The following is a 19,781-nucleotide window of genomic DNA, read 5'->3' as shown; positions in this document are numbered from 1 at the left end:
CGATCTTCACCCTGCCAGTACCGCGGCAATGAAAAGGCATGCATGACTCGGACGCTTTTCAGTGAATGGTTGCTAGCATTCGACCGAGACATGAAGCGGGAAAACCGACGGATCCTTCTTGTCGATAATTGTTCGGCCCATAATGCTATTCCGCGCCTCTCCAATGTTCGAGTCAAATACTTCCCACCTAATTACACGTCGATCCTACAACCACTCGATTTCGGAATCATACGAGCTCTGAAGACTCGTTACAGAACGACTTTGCTCCGCATGATCCTCAGCGTCTTCGATAAAGACGATGGCTTCAAAATTGACGTGAAGCAGGCCATTTTCATGATTGCATCAGCCTGGACTGAGATATCTGGGCTAACAATCATCCGATGTTGGTGTCCCAGTGGCATCGTCGGACCTGGAAATCATACTGATGGAGAAATCTGCGAAGGAAGAGCAGATTTCGAGGATTTGTGGTGCGAGACTGCGGGGCTTGTCGGGTTGAAGGACAACATTTCCCCCGAGGATTTTTTGACAGCCGACGACGACGTTCAGCTCTATGGGGAATTGACGGACTCTCGTATCTTGGCGCAAGTCACCGGTACAGTGACATCAGATCCCAATGAGAGTGATAGTGAGGAGCTACCAGATGATCTCGGAGAAGAAAAAATAGCTGCAGGAACAGCTTTCGAAGCCCTGCAGTTGGTCAAACGCTTCATCGCATCGAATGAAAACGTTCCCGACGAGATCTTTCGTGAGATCTCACACATGGAAGACTATGTCCTTGTCAGTCAGACGAAGAAATCCATCCAAAAGGAGGTGACGGATTTCTTTTGAAAACATTGTTGTCGAAATTGATAATGAAAACACGTACTTGAGCATTCAATTGAGTTCTCCTCCTTCACAGCGCGAAAATTTGGGTTGAAATTCTTCATCTCGTTTCAACGAACGTTCATTACAACGAACGAATTCTCTCGGTCCCGTGGGGTTCGTTGTAACGAGATTTCTCTGTATCACGAGAAGCAATCTGTAAGCGTTGCGGGGCAAGTGAGGCATCTCCAGCTCCCCCGACAGACTCTCCCCGAATAATAATTCCTTTTCTTAAGCCCCAGCCTCGGTATCACAGGCCCTCACGCTAGCTAGAATCATTAGTCCCGCTCGAGAATTCGCTTGATTTCGATTTTCTCGATCTCGGAGGTCCTCGGTGCGGAATTCCTATGAAATACCGAGCTCCGAGTCAAGCGCCGACCGGCCCTCTCCCCAAATCTCGCATTAAGGGGGAGAGTATTTAAGAGAGTCCAGCATTGAGCTGGAGCATCATAGGGTCGTCAGAGGAGGAAGCATCGACTTCGAGCTATTGTTCAGAAGACTTCTGAATTTTCGAAATGGAGAGTGTCGTGTCGAACTCTGTTGATCAGCTGGTCAACTCTGGAACCGCGCAGCCTCCGGCAGCAAGCAGGTGAGTTTCAATATTCTCCAGCCGAGACCTGGAACTCTGTAATTCATACCGTCAGATCGAAGCGTCCTCTGGAAAGTAGTTCTAAAAATCTTTCTCAATCCACAGAATGCATATCCTGGATCTGTCTGACGACGCGCTGATATTGATCGCGGAACGACTGGATCTTGTGTCCATTGTATCCTTCAGCAAAATGAATCAGCGGCTTGAAGGATGCTGCCGAACGGCATTGGCAACCCTTGGTCTCGGACTGATCGGCTCCGAGACGAAGAAGTCAGAACACACCTACTACCAACCGCCGACCAAGAGATGCAGCGCTATGAAGAGAAAAAAATCGGGTCAGAGGACCCACAGGAATAGATGAACGGAGTGCTCCTCGATATGGCATCGATGGTAGAATGAATAAAAATGAATTCGGGTTCGTGAACTCCGTTGACTGAGTGTCCTACCTCCCAATTGAGCCTCAATAACCGGAAAAAAATCGTCGAGAGCAATATCTGGCACTGAGCGGGCAAAGAAGGGTTCCGGGATCCTCAATCCTCATGAGCGACGAGGATGACTTCGGTGTTCCGATCTCTGAGAGTGGAGAAGATAACCTATATCGAGCTACTCTGTCCGAGAAGGAACACGATGGGCTCTATACTCCACAAATCCCGGTTCCACCCCGATTCTGCTTCGTTGTATACTGAGCTACCTAGTATTGTCGAGATGGCATTGATTGAAGATCTGATTTCCCGTCTGATGTTTCGTTGATAGAGCTACCGCCGTGATGCTCTTCCTTTCTCTCGTATGTATATTGGTTTCGTGATCGATGATCGGGAAATCGCCGAAGATGTCCGAGAATATGTCGATACGGTCCTGGAGAGAGTGGGACCCCTGCGGTTTCTTCCCTTTTCAAGAGGGACCGCGATCTCTTGCACATCCCTGATTCCGCCTCCAAGTCAGCAGAAAACGCGCTTGGCCCTGTTTCAGCAAGACTTTCCCTCTCGGTGGACTGGACACCCTATGTACCCTTCGATTCTCGACTGAGACCGATATCTGAGAAAACCTATCGTTGAGATCGTCATAGGCTCCCTCGCTCGCAGGAGATGGTGCTTGCCCTGAAGAATTCGCCCGATTTCGATTTTCTCAACTCAAAAGTTCCCCGGCGCGAAATTCCGATGGAATACCGAGCTCCGAGTGAGCCGCCAACCAGCCCTCTCCCCAAATATCGCAAAAGGGGCAGAGTATCCAGGGAAACTTAGCGCCCAGCTCAATCATAATAGAGTCGTGAGAGGCGAAAGCATCGAGCCTGAGCTATACCTCAGTGGGGATATCCGACTGAAAACGATATATTGAATCTCGCAACAAGAAGGAAAGCATCCGGAAACGTACGGCATCGAGCAAGAGCATGATGGAGTCGTCAGAAGGGTACCCAGGGGTCCAGGTGTAACCGAAATCATCCGTAATTTGGGAGCTCAGGAGCGGGTCACCGTCCTGGATTCCCGCCCCCTCCCCCTCCAAAAAAAATTCTGAGGACGCCCCTGAGAGTCGTAGCTGGCGAGACATCTTGTGCGGTAGGTCGCGTACACGCGAAGTTCCTCAATGGAAGAGTTCCTGATTAAGAGTGCTCAACCCCGAGTGCCGATCAATAATTTTAGGTTCCTTAATTCCGAACTCCGAGCAAGATCTTCGTCCGGTGAGAGAGAGGCGGATGCCAGGCTTCCCGGAGATTCGCACAGCAGCGATTTCTCGCAGTGTAGTTCGGAAAACCATCAGGTCGCAGACGCAAAGCCTCGAACTGAGCTGTTATATTAGGGTACAGTATGAGATGAGCGGGGCCAGAGTCAGAGAACTCTTCTACCTCAGGAAAGAATAGTCTCAAAAGAAAAATCTCAAAATAAGCTCATGCCATCTCAGCCAACAATCATCACATGGTATGAACCTCTCAGGACCTCAGCGGTCGTGGTAGGACAAATGACAGCTCATGGAGTCTCCTGTGAATTCCTCTTCGGGCCTGATCGCCAGGCAGGAATCTTCCGCAGAATCGCCCGAAAAGCAGATCCTTGTAGAGGACAAGAGGCTCGCTCGATAAGCATAAACTTCAGACCAAAACAGCATAAGTCTCATTGGACGCTTGTTCGGATGGAAGGTCCCCTCTCATATCACTGCCACCCATATAAAGTTTGAATAAGGTTTTAGGGGACGGATAAGATCCACATATGTACCCACACAGTGGGTCGGACAGGGATAGAGAGAAAGCGCATGAGGTTTCAGACGTGGAAGTTTCTGAAAGTGCCTCGCGCTTCAGAGCCCTTCGGCCTCTCCACTAATCGGTCGCGGAGGTCGGCACTGATGGATTGATCCATGCTCGGTGAATGTAGACGAACGTCTTTTGTTGTATTGTATCTGGTCCGAGCGGGGATGTACATGACGTACTATCAATCATAAGTCTTTGTGAGGGCGCCCGGCTGTGTTATCAGCAATCCAAACGAACAACACTCTGGTCCCTTCTTCCAAGCGGGTACCGCGTTGCGGCAGGAAGTGAATCATCGCGGAGACGAGGGAATCCTTCCGAGGAAATCTCCGGAGATTCTCCGTCGGAACTACCGAGGAATGCGCTGAAGAGACAAGTCGTGACTCTGCCGCATAGAATGCTAGCCAGGGCGAGACTGTTCCGTATCCTGTACACGACATCAATCCTTCTACAATGCCCAGCATGTGTCGATGCAATGAATCGTACATCCTCTCGACAAATGGTGGACATTTTCCTGGAATCTTTTTTACGTTTAATATGTGAGCGCAGCGCGTGCGTGGTTGTGGACCTCGGTTGCAATGTGAGTCATCCGGCCGTCGGGGGCGTAAACACATCGATTCTGAGCTTTCTCCCACCTTCTTCTGAACTCACAACCGATGTGTCTGCGAGATACAGCGTCTGCCATGCGAGAGGTGCAAAGTATATGACTCTCACTTGTTCCCCTGGACTCGGAGGAGCAAACTTCGACCCTCCTGGAATAATACAGTACAATGCGAGAATCGTCCGGAAACTCGTTGGTTATTTGAATCTCCCGCTTGCGGACGCAATCAGCCTTCGTTTGAGCGCACCTTTCTTCACCGACGACCGTGAGCTCAGATATTTCACCGGAGCTAGATTTGTCGAATATTTCGCGATTTTCAAATCGGATGTTCCCGAGCTCTGGACATCCCGGTCCGCGGAGCATTTGGTACACTCTCAATTCTTGAATTTCCAGCTCTTTGCGGCTCAGTTGAAATTTTTCGAGTTTCCCTCGGCCGCAGCGCTCGCAGATGACATGATGCGAGGGTCGAAGAAGTACGGAGTCAAGAGTTTCGCCCTCGAGCCTATTCCTGTCGGCAATTGTGGATTAGAAGTGCTGCTGGAAACTGGGAATCCCAATTTGACGATCGGTGTTCGTATGCAGAGCAGAAGAAGCAAAGCCACGGTGCTTCAGGCGAGCTGGATGGCCGTGGCCCACAGGCCGATTGAAGCCGTGGCCGATCACGGGCAAAACCCTCCAGGTCGCCGAGTCCATAGGCTTTTCATCTCTGTGGATTCCTTTACTTGCGACAGCTGCTGCAGTGACTTTATTACAACCCTCGGAACGTACTGATTTCTTCTGCAAATTGATCTGCAGCCTATGGACACCGATCGTATTCCGTTTTCGCAAGAATGCCGGCGCTCTAGGTGTCTGGATACTCGTTGGTCAAATTTTCGCAGCATATTTCCGCGGGAACATTGTCGCCTCGCTCCAAGCACTGCCAACAGACCAAATTAGATCGATTGCCGGCTGCAACTTCTTCAGCAATCTCACAGGAAATGAGCGCAAGGGCAAAATGGGTTCTTCCGCAAGCTTCTTGTTCCAGCCTAATGACTTTCTGCATTTCGTGCGAGGTGGTGTTCTGTGCCAAGAGCTTGCCTATGTGGAGCTCCTCTCGATTGTCCTCGGCGACTTCACTATCTACAGGGTAGAATTCGATGAGCCCAAATATATCTCCGATATTTTGGAACCCGTGTCTTCGAAGGCAGTCGTTGAGGCCTCCCCTCAAACCTACCTCTTCGAGTATATAAAAGACGCCCAATGCTGCATACGGGCGGCTCAACTGCTCCTCGCGCACTCACTTTTGAGAACGAATATTAAACGTCCGGAAGAACGGTCCAAGCGCAAATTGAAGAGGTACAAGGAACTCCCGTTGTCCCCGGACCACGATCGGGGACATTGCCACGAAACCCATGTCAAATTCCCGAGGTATCGCTGTCTGACTGACTCTGATATTCAAGGAGGAAGGGGGTCCGCTTGGTTGGGGGATGCGTCTCTATTGCTCTCTTTAGGTTCAATCGGATCGGTTCTGAGCCTGATTTCCGCAATCATGGAATTTCTGATCGGAAGCCTCAGAAGCCATTTGCGTGGGTAGACTGAAGATGTCTCACCACGACATCGACAGCGGAAGATGAAGGACGGTCAGCGTCACCACGGGCTCGCGTCCCGCTCCGCTGTGAAGTCAGGAGCGAGAATGAGCTCCTCCGTGCTTGCCCTGGGGATTTCCATTCAACGGATCAAAGAGCGACCGCAATCTACCTACCTTGCGATGTCGACGCGCTGTTCAGGTGCGGCTTAGCCGACCATTGATGCCCCCGAGCACCGGATGATGAGAACGCTTACCCGTGTTTAGTCGGACTAGGAAAGTCTTGCATAAAACTCAGCAGAGCATATGCCGCTCAATATATAGAGGGCTTGGGTCAAACCTCCGATCGATACTCCTGCGATCATCGACATCTCGCTGTCGTTCAAGCGAGCCAGTCTGACATGTTCGTCGGCACCTCAGGTGAGCCCTTGCGTCTCAGCCGATGGTTGCTCATTGTTCATAACATTGAGACTGCATAGTTTGTCTAGCACTAGATCAACAGGAGGGTTCAAACGTCGATCGCAGTCGATAGAACGTGATGCCTCGAAGGAGACGCAGGTACAGTCGACGGGGCCTAGCGCAATGTTGGTGGGACCGAGAGCACTCGAGCGGGGGCGGCTTCCGTGTTGAGATCCGTCTCGGGTGGGGCTTCAGCTCACTGTGAGCCAAAACCTGCGAAAACCTTCGCGAGGAAGACCTCATAGACAAGCATGGTCCAGCAGACCCCCCAAATAAACGCTGGTATATCAAAACTTCGGCATGCTTGATCAAGGCGGGCCACGGAATCCGAGCGAGGAAGCAGCTGCTTGCGGCACGATCTTAGAGTGAGCTTGCAATATATTCACGCCCTCATTCCTGCTCAAGTCACTTTGCTGATACAGTCCTTGTCAATAGTAGTCCTCGACGATGTCCAATCCATATGCTTGGAGGTCGCTGTTCGATAGAGCATTTTCTGAACGATTTTGGGCTGTTCCGGCCACGCAGAGACAACGAACACAGACATCACCAGTACGTTCTTCCTTGGCATATGACATATGGACGAAATCGGCGTTCGCATTAATTCGGAAGCTTATTCTAGGAGCAGAGCAAGCATCGAGAGGGCAAGATACCGATGTCGCATCGCCGATACTAAAAGATCTCTTTTCGCCCCCGAGATCTTCGCTCGCACTATCCCCAGGCGCGGCACCACCTTGGGAAGTAGGTACATAGATATGTGATCTTTGATTATTCTCTTCTCGGCTTCTCACATTGTCTGGGCCCGAATGTGGAGCAATTTCAGCCTTCAAGCATGAGGGCGCTACATGAGGGAACGGTTCAATCTCGAGGACGAGGCTCAATGGGCACATTCTTCCAGCCCGAACGATGTAGAGACGAGATACGCCGCAGTTTGATGCTCCGGTAGGTACTGATGATTCGGCTCTGCAAAAAAACGCATATTTCATGAAAAACTGCGGTCATTGACTGCGTTTATCCGCTGACCCGCATAGTGTCCCATGTTGAAGAAGAACCGCGGTTGCAAAGCCCACTAATGATGCACACATCGAGTGAGATGAGATCCGTCATCATCCGATCTGATCTCGCGAATCGCCTCCCCCTTCTCCCCTAGCTTTGATATGGATAGAGATTCTGAGTTTCCATCCCAAGTCATCATTCTGGGTCTTCGCTGGGCATAGTCGTAAGTTGATTAAGAGGCGAGCTCTAAAGTTTTTATCGATGACGATGGTCGGCTGCCGTATTTCCCTTCTTAAGGAGCGCTAAGCAAGCGCCCGTGGCACAGCGCACGATGGCGTTGTGTTGACAGCACTCGGCGCGATAATTGGAACATGTCAATATGATGTTCCAAAGAGCCGACGCTGGAGAAATCCGTTGACCACATGTGGAGTCGATATTCCCATATATGAAAGGGGAGTCGAATGCTGATGAGGTCGTTCGATCGGAGCGGAGCGTGACGTACGAGATGAATGCTTCAGCTTGGCCCGACGCGCTCTCATTATTCATCTTCAGGAAAGAGATCATGCGCATGCTCGTCCCGATAGACTCGCGGAACGCAGCTACGAGAACGGATGAAGAGAATGAAAGTAGTCAATGCGTTCTGCTATGAGTGTGTGAGTTGCCCGGAACGCCTGGATGTTGAGACTCCTGATATTCCCGCTGGCGGTCTCGTGCGCGATCCGGGCGCCTCTTTCCTCCCGTGCTAGATACAGCGTCCTCGAAAGACGGGACGTCGACAATTTTCTCAAGCGCCTATTGCAGGATTTCTGCCAACGGAACGCTTGCGTGATTGTAGACGTCGGCTGTAGCTTGGATAGCGCAACGTCTGAGCGAACGGAATCTTCGAGTTTTAGTTTTTCGCTTCCAGATTTTGAGAGCATCGCCCGCCTGCCCGGTTACTACGAATCAAGTCGGGTCGAACGAGCGAAGTACCTCGCACTCGCTTGTGTTCCGGGACTGGTTGGGGGAATTTCAACACGACCCGAGGTTTTGTACGATGGTGCGCGTCAGGTGCGGAAGCTCATCGGATATCTGAATCTTCCTCTGGAAGATGTCGCCAGCCTGAGCTTGACCACGCCGATCCCTGCGGCCTCAAAACTGATGCGCTTCTTCACGAAACCCTATTTCCCGGAGTCCTTCGCGGTTTTTCACGAAGACTATCACGAGTTCTGGGCGTCGTATTCCGGAGGAAACTTCGGATACTCGAGATTTTTGAGCTTCCATTTCTCAACAGGTATACTGAAGTTCTCTAGAATCTCCCGTATTGAAGAATTGCTCGATCGGATGACACAGCCACCGGAGGACTTCGAGATTGAAAAGATCACTCTGAATTTAACACCCTTCGACAATTGTCATCTCGAAGTGCGGCTGGCTGCGGGCGATACAAACTTGACAATTGATGTTTATATGAAGACCGGAGAAGTGAATGTCTCGAGGTTTGATGAAGAGTGGATGGCTGTGGTTCACGTTCCGATTGAAGCGATCGCGAGGGTCCCGAACACCGGGAAAACACGGCAGACCGCCAAAAACATAGCTCAATTGTCCCTGTGGACCGCATTGGTCACCACTGCCGCAGCCGTTTCTCTCTGCCAGGATTCGAAACGGGCAGAATTTTTCTGCAAACTAATGTGTAGTCTCTGGACGCCCATTGAATTTCGCTCTGGCAGAAGTATTCTAGCACTCGGACTCTGGATACTTTCGGCTCAAATTTTCGCCGTGTACTTCCGTGGTAACATTGTTGCCTCGCTGCAGGCTCTGCCGTCAGACAGGATTCACTCAATCCGTCGTTGCGAGGACCACAACCTGCCAGGAGAAATCGGAGTTCGGGGTAAAATGGGCTCCCATACAGAGTTCCTGTGGCACGCGAATGATCTTCTACATCTCGTGAGGGGCGGGGTGTTGTGTCAAGACGAAGTCTACATTGGAATGGTGAAGAAGTCACTGGTGAACTTCGATACGTATCAGGTGAACTTTGAAGAACCCATCTTTAGATCCAACGTGCTGCGATCCTATGCTTTGTCAACACACGACGACAGCCGTCCTGCGGGCTTGCAGCGCGATTTCCTAAGATTTCCCGAGACCAAGTGCTGCATCCGAATGGCTCAGCTGCTGCTGTCTCATTCTCTGGTGCGAAATCGATACAGATATGGTGCGACACGAATCAGAAGATTTATGGCCATGTACATGGCGACGCCTCTATCGCCCGAGTATGGCAAGCGACATTGCTCGGAATCGCAAAGTCAAAAGTCGAGGGAACGCTGCGTCAGTGAGGCCGATATTCTCTCTGGTCGACAATCTGCTCGCTACGAGGACATCGTATTCGCACTCTCCGTGCTTGTGATCGGCTCAGGAATAGCCTTGTTCTCGGTTCTGAACGAATCGGTCTTGGCACGGTGTCGACAGCTCGCCGCCCGGCGGAGTAAGTCCAGTCCCGAGGCAGCGAACGTTCCGAGATTTTAGGTCGATCCCGAAGATGACTGTACGAGCATGGACTCGCGGGTACCCGCCCGATTTCGATTCTCACGCCGAGGAGCCAGGATCGGTAAACGACTGTGGTGTGAACGAACAGCAATGACTTCAGTTCCGGGGGGTGTCCATCCCAGTATCATCTAGGAGAGTCAGATGAATGTACGGCTGCTTATCTTAAGTTTGCGCTGACCTCTTGAGAATTCGATAGGCATCATTCTGACCGTGCCTCACACCGGACATCATCCCAGGTGTGAGTCACACCTCAACGGGATATTTCCCCCGCGCGAATTTCGCCTAACATTTCGCGGACTCGTCTCCGTAGAACCCGGGGTTCGGGCGTCCCACTCTTTGGACGCTTTGGTATACTCTCAGTTTCTGGCTCACCATTTTTCTACGAGTCCGCGAAACTCCCCGCTGCTCGGAACTACCTAGGCCCTAGAGGGAGGCCGAAGAGGACGCTGCCTCGCCCGGGTCTCACGGGATCCGAGGACTTGGCTCTCACGAGACGACGGCGCGGCCGAATAATGTGTGGAATACCGATTCGACGATCAGTGTCGAAATGGAGAGCCAAAACCAGGCTACCCCCCTCCCCTGAGGACCGATATGAAGTTGGTACTTGAACGAATTGCGATCGAAGCCCTCGCTAGAATTCCGAGAGGAGGAAGAGTTCTCGACACTGGACAACACATCGGGCTTCGGGAATGCTGCAGCCTGTGGACGCCGCACAGTGTGGCCAAACCCGATTTTACGCGGCAGAAATTATTTCAGTGAGTTTTTTGGATTATTCTCGTGGTACGAACTCGTATCAGTCATCAGAGGGAATTTCTGGCTCTGAGCTCCTCGGAAAGCCGCGTACAATAACTTAGCAGGTCCGGCAGGCAGAAGATCTTTGACCTTGTTCCGTTTTGTGCTCTCCGCCGAGTCCGAGAAATTTTTCTCTGGTTGTCCCGCTCGAGGTGTCCCTTGAAACGCTTTCGATGGTTCCGGCTCCTCGGGCGCGTCTTGGTATTTATTTATCCTCATTTAAGTTTCTTAAATGACACTTCCACTTCAGTGGCGAGTACCTAGTCTCAGCGGATATTGCTAGTTTCTTCCTCCCACCGCTGTAGGAGTCTCTTGGTGTCGCGTATCATCCTCGAGGAGGGATTTCTGTCAAGTCCCAGTCGTTTCAGTATTTCCTCTTCCTCGAAGAATGCTTCGTTGCATTCGCAGATGACGTGGCCTATGGTTTCCGGTACCATTCCACACTTGACACATGTGGATTCCAGTCCCGGCTCGGAGTAAGACCTGTTCTCCTTGTGCGGGTAGCTCAGTGTAGTGCACGATGGAATCGAAGTTTTGGCTTCGCGCGATTCAGCTCCTTTATCGAAGAACCGTTCCGCTTTCGAATTATGTCTCCCGAGTTTTTCCCTCACTCGGGACACATGCCTGCTGATCTGCTTTCTGATGTGAGATCTGTTGCTTAGTTGCTCAATTTCAACATGAGCATGACTCAAAATGAGTTTCTCCAACCCATCGATGCACTCGTTCTTCCGGGAGTTGAAGATTGTCTCCGCAAATGTCCGCCGGGGCACCCAAATTCGAATATCTGAGAACAGCACGCATTCACGTTTGCCTAAACTTGCTGTTGTTTTTTTCGGGAATGGAAGGCGATGAAAAAAGAAAGAATATTTTCCACCCCATGAGCCGCCCGGGTCCGCCCTGGTCCATATACTTTTGTGACGGTGAAATTTCGTGAAAATCAGTTTTTTTTCGCAAAAAAATATGCACTCAGAAAAACTTCTGATTTGCATATTCTCGTCGAATGAAACGCTGAACGTGAAGTTTCAGACTCAATCTTACTCACGATTCGGTGTTTGCTCCTTCCTCAATCGATTCCACGGAAGCTCGAGCTTCAGCACGGATCGGAAGAAAAAAGTGACGGTCCGGAGCAAAAAAAACTACCTCTTTCCGGAGTCTCTCCACAGAGATACAAGTGCTTGGTTTCTGATTGGTGTGTGTTTCCGAGGTCCCCATACTTCCTCCAAAACGACACGACATAACTTTTCAAAATTTTTCATTTTCAATTTCTGCCGCCTTAAATCGGGTTCGGCCACACTGTGCGCCGATCGCCTCCCGTGCTGGCTGGGATTGTCCGGCGCTGAGCAAGAAACTCCTTCTGGTTCCAGTCTCCCCTCTGTTCCAGGAAAGTTTATCGGCCTCGATTTTTATTTAAGTTCATCGATTCCCCGCGACAGACTTCAATGGATACGCCGCAGAGAGTAGATCATCAAGACACCGACCGAGGATGGCGACCGTAGCGATACGGTCTCTCTCACTCGAAGTCGTTTTTTCGTATCGCAATGATGAGGTTCATGTGGTGAGGGGTGGTGTCTCGTGTCATTCATACGGATATTTCTTCAAGATGCTAGAAAACGGCATACCGAACATCGTCACGTATCGAGTCGTCTGAGAGAAACGCCAATCCAGAATCACTGCCTTGCTCCCTACGAAATTCTCTGCTCTCTATCGGACGCGTCCTGCGAGGGCGCGCTCCGTTGAAGATGAGTTGCCTAGCGGACACTGTTACATGTGAGTGGCTTGGTAGCTCCCGTCGCATGCGCTTGTGGGAATCCGAATAGCCAATAGGCCGACGAGGGATACAACCAATTGATGGATATAGATTGGAGAAAACTGCGTCCACAGAGCGCTGTGTGAGTTGAGTAGATGTAGAAAGCAAACGATGCCCTGTAGGACTCGAGGACGGGAACGCAGTAGTTTCGACTCCAGTTCTAGCTGTGGGTCCAGACATCGCCTCGATCTTGGCGATAGCCGAATCATTGATAGGCAGAGCTCCGCATCGTGTTTTAGGAGGCGGTGCACCACCGCCCTGAGATGCCGCGAGACTTGGCTGGCTTTCGAGTCCATTTGCGCAAAGAGCTTCTCAAATCAATGTAAGGATCGTAACCGTTAAGGGACGGTCTGCCGGGGGTCTGCTGGTTCGGTGATGCCAGTCAATTCAAACTGAGTCCGCCAATCCCGAAGAATGAACGATTCACCGGAGGAACAAGCCTGAAGGAAGGCGCTTTGCGTAGAGGCGGTCTCATTGCGAAACCATCCGTCCGCGATTCCGCGATTCCGCGATTCCGCGATTCCGCAATCAGTATCGACAACAGCTTCGCTCGTTCTCGACATTCTGAATCTCTCCGGGCCAGAGACGCGAAGACAGGAAACTCCCCTATGTACTCGAGATGTCGATGTGAAAAAATGCCACAGCAAATCCATGACACATGCGGGGAGCTGGAAGGACAGCGGTGACGAGACCGAACGTGTTTCTCAGCTGCTCCGGCCTCCTCCCGCCTTGGGGACCGATCCATATATCCGGGTCAGGGTTCAGGATGCTCCGTGAGGACGATGCCTATGGCGAAAACTCATCGCAAGATCTCTTCCCCTCAGGAGTTTCTGGGAAGGTCCGTGCGTCAGCATCGAGATGATTCTATGTGTGGAAACAACGACGTCATGGACTGACATACTGAGCTCGAATGTGGGCGGAAACTTTGATGAGCTGTGACACTACGCATTGTTCTGCATGGACCCTGCAGAAAACCCCGAAATTCATTCCGATGTCTTCCGCAAGCCCGAAGAAATCAGAGGATCGATAGACATGCGAACCTCAAAGGGGTCTGATGTTGCCAAGATCCGAGAGGTTGTCGAAGCTCGGGGCTCGGACGCTTCGCTGACGTGGTTCTTGACGTCAGATACAGGTGTCCCACCATCTCCTCCGGATAGCAGCACGAGTAAGTTGAGCGGGATGTCGAGCCTTCCCACGAAGCTGAACGGTTTCTCTTCGCTCACCCATGAACAACAGCGCGACAGGTCGAGGAAAAAAAACCAGAGCCGGGTTCAAGAAGAGCATCAAGAAAACTATCGAGGTCCAGTTTGAGGCATAGCCAAGGTGCATCGGGACGACATCGGGTTGAAAATATCTCTACTGCATCCGAAAGTTGCACCGAATCTCTCCGAGAAGGAATGCGTATGACAGCGTCGCAGATGTGGATGGCGACTGCCCTGATCGTTCTCATTCTTGTGATAATTGCCCTTTTATTGCTGATCATTCTGGAGGGTAGACCTCGAACTTGATTCTGGAATTTCTGAACTCACCGATTCTCTGAGTACCCTGCGCTGATTCGCGGCATTGTCCCGGTCTCGTCGGAGTTTCGATTCTGTGTTTGGAATCGATTCCGACTGCATTCGTGCGGAACGTGAGGATAAGGGAGCGCATCAGGTCATTCAATGAGATCGATTACAGTTATTGTTCAAGTTCTTCTCCGAAGGCTCGAAGCTGGTGTTGTCATGGTATTCAATATACGTGGTTTTCTGAGAGATGACTCGTGGTAGAGAAACTACTCATGGAAACTACTCGTACCGGTTTCTCGTGAGCACATAATGGACGAAACGGACAATAGAGGTCAGGAAGGGTCCCGTCTCTATCTCAGATGGCTCCACAATAGACAGTCGATATACCTGTATGGATTGGGATTCGTAAACGCATTTCGAAGCGGAATAGAGCTGAGTGAGCGTGAATTTGGCTGCTGCCCGCCCCCGCTGAGGTGGACCGAGCGCTGGCGCCTCGAAAGGTTTGAAGGAAGCGCTCCCTTTCGAAATTGAATTGGGTGTATAGTGGCATCTGTCAGCCAGGACGACGACGGCAAACTTCTCCCGATCAAACGGTTTCCCTAGCTCTGATTGAACAGCATGGGATCCATTGGGACCAGGTCGCGCCCCACGATCGAGGCTTGAGGTGCATGTCGGTACCGATGGAATGATTCGATGGCCGATCGGAGCTCCAACTTGAAATCGCGCCCGATGCTCCTGGGATTCGGGAACGGAGCTTCAGCGATGGAAGATGGTTTAATCCATCGTCGTTCCATCGGAAGAACGGCGGAAAAATATGGAACATTCAGTTTTCACTGGTGGATATTGAATCGAAGCTTCAGAATTCGCTAAGGTCCTAGCGGCTCACGAAGGCGACTGAACGAACGATAGAAAGAGAGTCGACTGATGAAATTGAAAAATGAAAAATCTTTTCAAGTAGTACCGCCCGTCGTAATGTGGGAGCGGCCCATTAAGTAAGTGGTCCTTGCTGTGTGATCTTGGTTTCGTATCGGGCTTTCTTCACAGCTAACGCTGTTGTGCCGTTGTCCCTCCCCTGGTGCTCTCTGCTTCACAAACGCCGGCCGGCAGAAGAAGCCGCAGGGGGTCGGACCTCCAAGAATTTCACGGCATGCTTGAATCAAATCTGTACGACTCATCGTTCACTGGTTCGACAAGAAAGAGGAATCTCAAATTCACGTTCCTTGGGTCTAACCTTCGAAATCAATAGTCGAGTGAAGTATCAGGTCATTCTTAATTTGTCCTCGGGTCTTCTCTTGGTCGGATTTCGGGCTGGACTCCGACCCGACAGCTTCTTTCGCACGACTTCGCATGGCTCTCGTCGCCAACGAGTCCACGAGCGGAAACTGACACAGCAAAAGTCTGGTTCCGGCCTCTCGCTCGACCACTGAACGAGGACGAATCTGAAGAGGGACAGATTATGGCGACCCGAACCCGACCGCGACACCCGACACAGAACCCGAATATTTCGAAAAACCATGCGGAAACTGACGTTAACCGTATCGACCCTCGTCGCTGAAAACCCGAGGGAAAATGTGTAAATCGACCATCGAAGAATGTATCGTATCGGAAGCCTTGAACCGAACCAATGAAGCGCCGGCAGCCAGCTCTTGCGGTCGCCCTCGAAGCAAAGATCTCAGCGAGAACGTGCGGTTGAATCCGCTTGATTTTGGCATTTACAACTCTCGGGTGAGAATCCAATATTGTTATTATTTCCAGGTCAAGTCTCGGCGAGTCTTTTCAAATTTTCGGTCGGAGGGGGGGCAGAGAGGAGGGAAGGGGACTCGTTGTTCAGTTCCAGCCCCGCGTCGATTCTGTTGAGAGACTACTCTCAGAAGAATGACCGGAATCCTGGACTGGTCCGCTCACCCTCCCGTAAGGGTCTCGCTCGATAATTTGGTGGCAACGGTGGTGTGGTACTTGGCGAGTGGCGATGATTCCCAAGCGCTGCGGCGTCTTTCGCAGGATGGCTGCGGACAGTTCTCGAGAAATTCGAAGCAGTCGGACCAACCATATTGTAAGCGTAAGGAGCGTCGATGAATAACGGATCGTTGTTGAACCCGCGTTGAGCTGCAAATATCCGATCTGATGGGTCCACCCGTATCCGGAGAGGGCCTACAGCGTATCTAGTGGGGTCGACATTCGGGTCGTAGACGGGTACCATTTCAGCGCTTCGTGTATTCGTTAGACAAGAGAATATGAGGCACGAGAGCATCAGAATCGTCAGGAATCTGCTCAATCCGTCGCCTCTCCCATAGCCCCGTGAATCTTCTGTGGGTGCTAAGGAGTAGAACAGTCTGCACGCGGGAGTTTTCTCGTCGGCGCGCTTGGTGCATTTGATCCTCACGTCCGAAAGTATGTAACCTTCAGGGGAGTTTTCAGTGAAACATCTGTAACCGCGCTCTTCCCTGGGCCCTACGTAGTCGCAGCTTATGACATCTCGGATAAGGCACGTTTCTGACTCGCAGGTGATGGTCTCTCCATAGAAGATCATCTGGACTCTTTCTTCAGGAAACCATTCTTCCCCCTCGATATCCGCGATGCCGATCGATGATGATTCATTGAATGCTCGTTCCGTGATCATTGCGGGTGCGACAGAGGAAGACGAAAAGATCGGGAAGTACACCATAAAGAGCCATGTGCGTGAACTTGCAGAACCTAACTTCGTCATTTCTTTGGAGTTGTTCCTTCGGTCAGGTTCCGTGTGATCCGAGAGTTTTCTTGATTGCATGGACAGCGATAGCGTCTCTGAGCCTGAGTATCGCAGTTCCCTGACGCGGGTGACGCGATCTTGCTTTCGTGGGGAGCATGGGCTCGATACGATCCTTGAAGCGCGCTTGCTTCCTTGGGCCACGCCGCATCCATGCTAGAGTGGAGGCTCCAGAAGCCGAGATTCTTCGCGAATCCAATTGATTCCAGTCTTTAGGGCTTCCGACTTTCCGCGCGTCGGAATTAGCCGTTTTCATCCTCGAAGCTTTCCCCCGGGTGAAGCTCCTCGGCCGCCGCCTCCAGTGCTTCAGAGATATCATCATCATCCAGTCAATCACAGTCACAGAACCCTCATACTGAAAGCGAAGAAACAGTGAACACGGACTAATGTGAGAAATTGATGAGACCCGAGAACAACGATGCGTAATCGCGACGACGGGATTCGAATTCTGATTTTCGAGGTGCGATTTCTCGTGAAGTAGTCGGCATTGAGAATGCTTCGTCAGATTTTGCTCGCAGCGGTCCTAGGCAAAGCCTCAGGTAGGGATCGTCGAATTCTCCTCTCGATCCGATATCGCTGAATCTGATTCCCAATTGAAACCGTGGAGCTCTTCCCGGGGATAAGGAATATCCAGGTCTTGAAAACAAGAATCAGGGCTCAACTCTGAAAATGCAGAGAAAATTCTTCCAGCTGATCATTCATGCATGTCGCAGGCGGTGGCCGACTTCTCGGAGAAAATGAAAGCCGGTTTTCACAAGAGGATCGAAAGAGCCACGCGTGAGTCGACGAAGGGTACGAAGATGGCCGACGAGCTCAACACGGCGTTCGCGAAACTCCACGACAGTTTCATGAAAAGGTTTCTGAAAAAATCAGCGGATATTCACCGTCCAGATCGTTCGTTCTCCTCACGACGTCTTGGAATATCATTTACCCCCCACCCCACAGCACCTATGAGTTCACCGGAGAGTATTTGGCCTGTAAGGACAAGGAGTGGATACAGAAGAACGCTTGCTTCCTTGGCGCCGCCGGCGTCGTAATCACCAAAGTTGCCAGGGATATCGGCACTTGGACTATCAATGAGCTCCCCGTCGTGATGACATCAGCAGCTAATGTTAGTATACATGGACCGCTTCGATAACTTCCACCGCGCACATACGATCTCGGCCAGAAAGTTCCAGATTTGTGAAATTCCAAGAATTGATTCCGCCGTACCTGGGGGAGGAACCCAGGTACTTGACGATCGAACGCCGCGGAGTCTCGCCGGTCCGCATAGGGATCGAGTTCCCGTCGAAGAAGAATTTTGGAAACCTCAGCATTCTTATATGCATAGCTGTGAGATCCGGGCGTGTAGAAATTCGGCAGCGACTTCCTCGAAAGCTTATCACGTTTCTCGGTCTTTCGTGGGGAATGATATCCTCGATACGGCCGCCTGATTCAAACGGGACCTGCTTGCCGGAAACTCCCGTACGAGCTCTTATCGGTCCCTCTTGAAATAGAATCTCGTCGTTCCAGAACCTGAGTGAAGGTGCAGTGATAGCCGGCAATCTCGGCTTGAACCTCGCTTCCATCACTGCAACATCTGCTTGGCAGCTAAGCGAAGATCTGAGAAATTGTTTCTGATGCGCAGTCATGGCAGAGTTCCCGTGTAGATTTTTCCCGTAGAGAAACTTGATTTTCATACGCATTCAAGGGAGGATCCTCCTCATGATAAATTTTCACGCCATTGAATGGACGGTCCCCTTATTTGGGGATTGTTATGCGACTGACGCGGGGAAGTGAGGATTATATGGCTTTAGTCTCTCGCAGATGTCTGGCTGTCTGGAGACCACGACCGCTGTGACTAACAATGACGTCCGAGATGGTCTGCCACGAAAACATACCACCGCAGCCTACTTTCTCCACGCGCAGGCTCGAAATATCTGGCGCGTAATTGCGGACATTATCATTTCACTACTACAGAAAAATATGGACGTTTTATTGAATGTCGCATTCAATGAGTACGACGTGCTCAATGGACTTCGGTCGCTCTGAGCCCTCTGCTAGAAGAACGCGGTCAGCTCATTCAGTTCATTATGGATTCTCACATTTCCTGTATTCTCGCTCCGTCCTACAGTCCATCTTGATAGTGATAGCGTGGACAACCAACACTTGAATGTAATATTTTCCGTTCAATGCCTGACACGGCAACTTCACGTGCTGTATCTTCCTGGTCGAGCGCGCCAGCGGAGCGACACTCCTTCGAACAGCGATCAAAACGATCCACGACTGCGCTGTCAGGCCGGCTGTGATTCGCAGAGAGTTCGGCTAATGAGCATATTCGAAAATTTTTGACAACACCTGCAGCACCGTCTCGTCATAAATTCTGGGACTCTGGCTGAGTTTTTGCCGCAGCTGCAATTTCCATGAGAATATCCGAGACTTGAACTCCGCATTGGCAACGGCATTCATTCCGGCGTCAATCGCGCAATCGGAAGGAAGCGATCCGTATTGATTTGGATGCACAATCATATATATCATTGGCTGGTTCCATCGCACCCAGACGATGGCAGCACCGGCCATTCGGCCAGATGAACATTTTCGAAACTGATCGAGCGACATGAGAGAGTTCACAGAACGCCCAGAATAAGAGTTGCGATAAGGAAGTAATGGCGATAATAATCAATAATAATAATGATAACGATGATAATTATTATCGTCGGATCAACGTCACCTGACTTGAATCAGCTTTCGACCCTTCGCACCATAGATCCTCAGGTTCACGCGCTTCTCCACTACGACCGGTACGATCGGAAGCGATTTCACCTCTAGATGACGAAAGCGAAGTGACGAAGCCTCGGTTCGATTCGGCGATTTCTCCCGAAGCAGCAATACAGACTCAGCCTGTCGGCACTTTCTGAGCGTCCAGACAGAGCCTCCGAAACCTTCGCTTTCATCGCACCGTACCACCGACGCTCTTCGACAGCGATCGCTGACAGCCTGACAAGTCAGTTTATTCGAGCTGTCGAAAGCTCCCGTAGACGAAATCTCATGGTTTGCCCACACCATAATCAGCTCCCTATGCATTCTCCATATGAAGTGAAGGCGTAGCTGTTTACGCCACGAGATGGCCAA

General features: G+C 51.1%; 1 pseudogene; it reads left to right on the top strand.

The window, feature by feature from the left end:
• Positions 1-828, top strand: part of LOC100906013 (tigger transposable element-derived protein 6-like) — a 4,486-nt pseudogene extending 3,658 nt beyond the window's left edge.
• Positions 829-19,781: the final 18,953 nt, after the last annotated feature.

Source organism: Galendromus occidentalis, unplaced genomic scaffold (genome assembly GCF_000255335.2).
Source record: "Galendromus occidentalis unplaced genomic scaffold, Mocc_1.1 scf7180000077390, whole genome shotgun sequence".
Taxonomy (NCBI): domain Eukaryota; kingdom Metazoa; phylum Arthropoda; class Arachnida; order Mesostigmata; family Phytoseiidae; genus Galendromus; species Galendromus occidentalis.
This window is presented reverse-complemented; position numbering and strand designations above follow the sequence as displayed.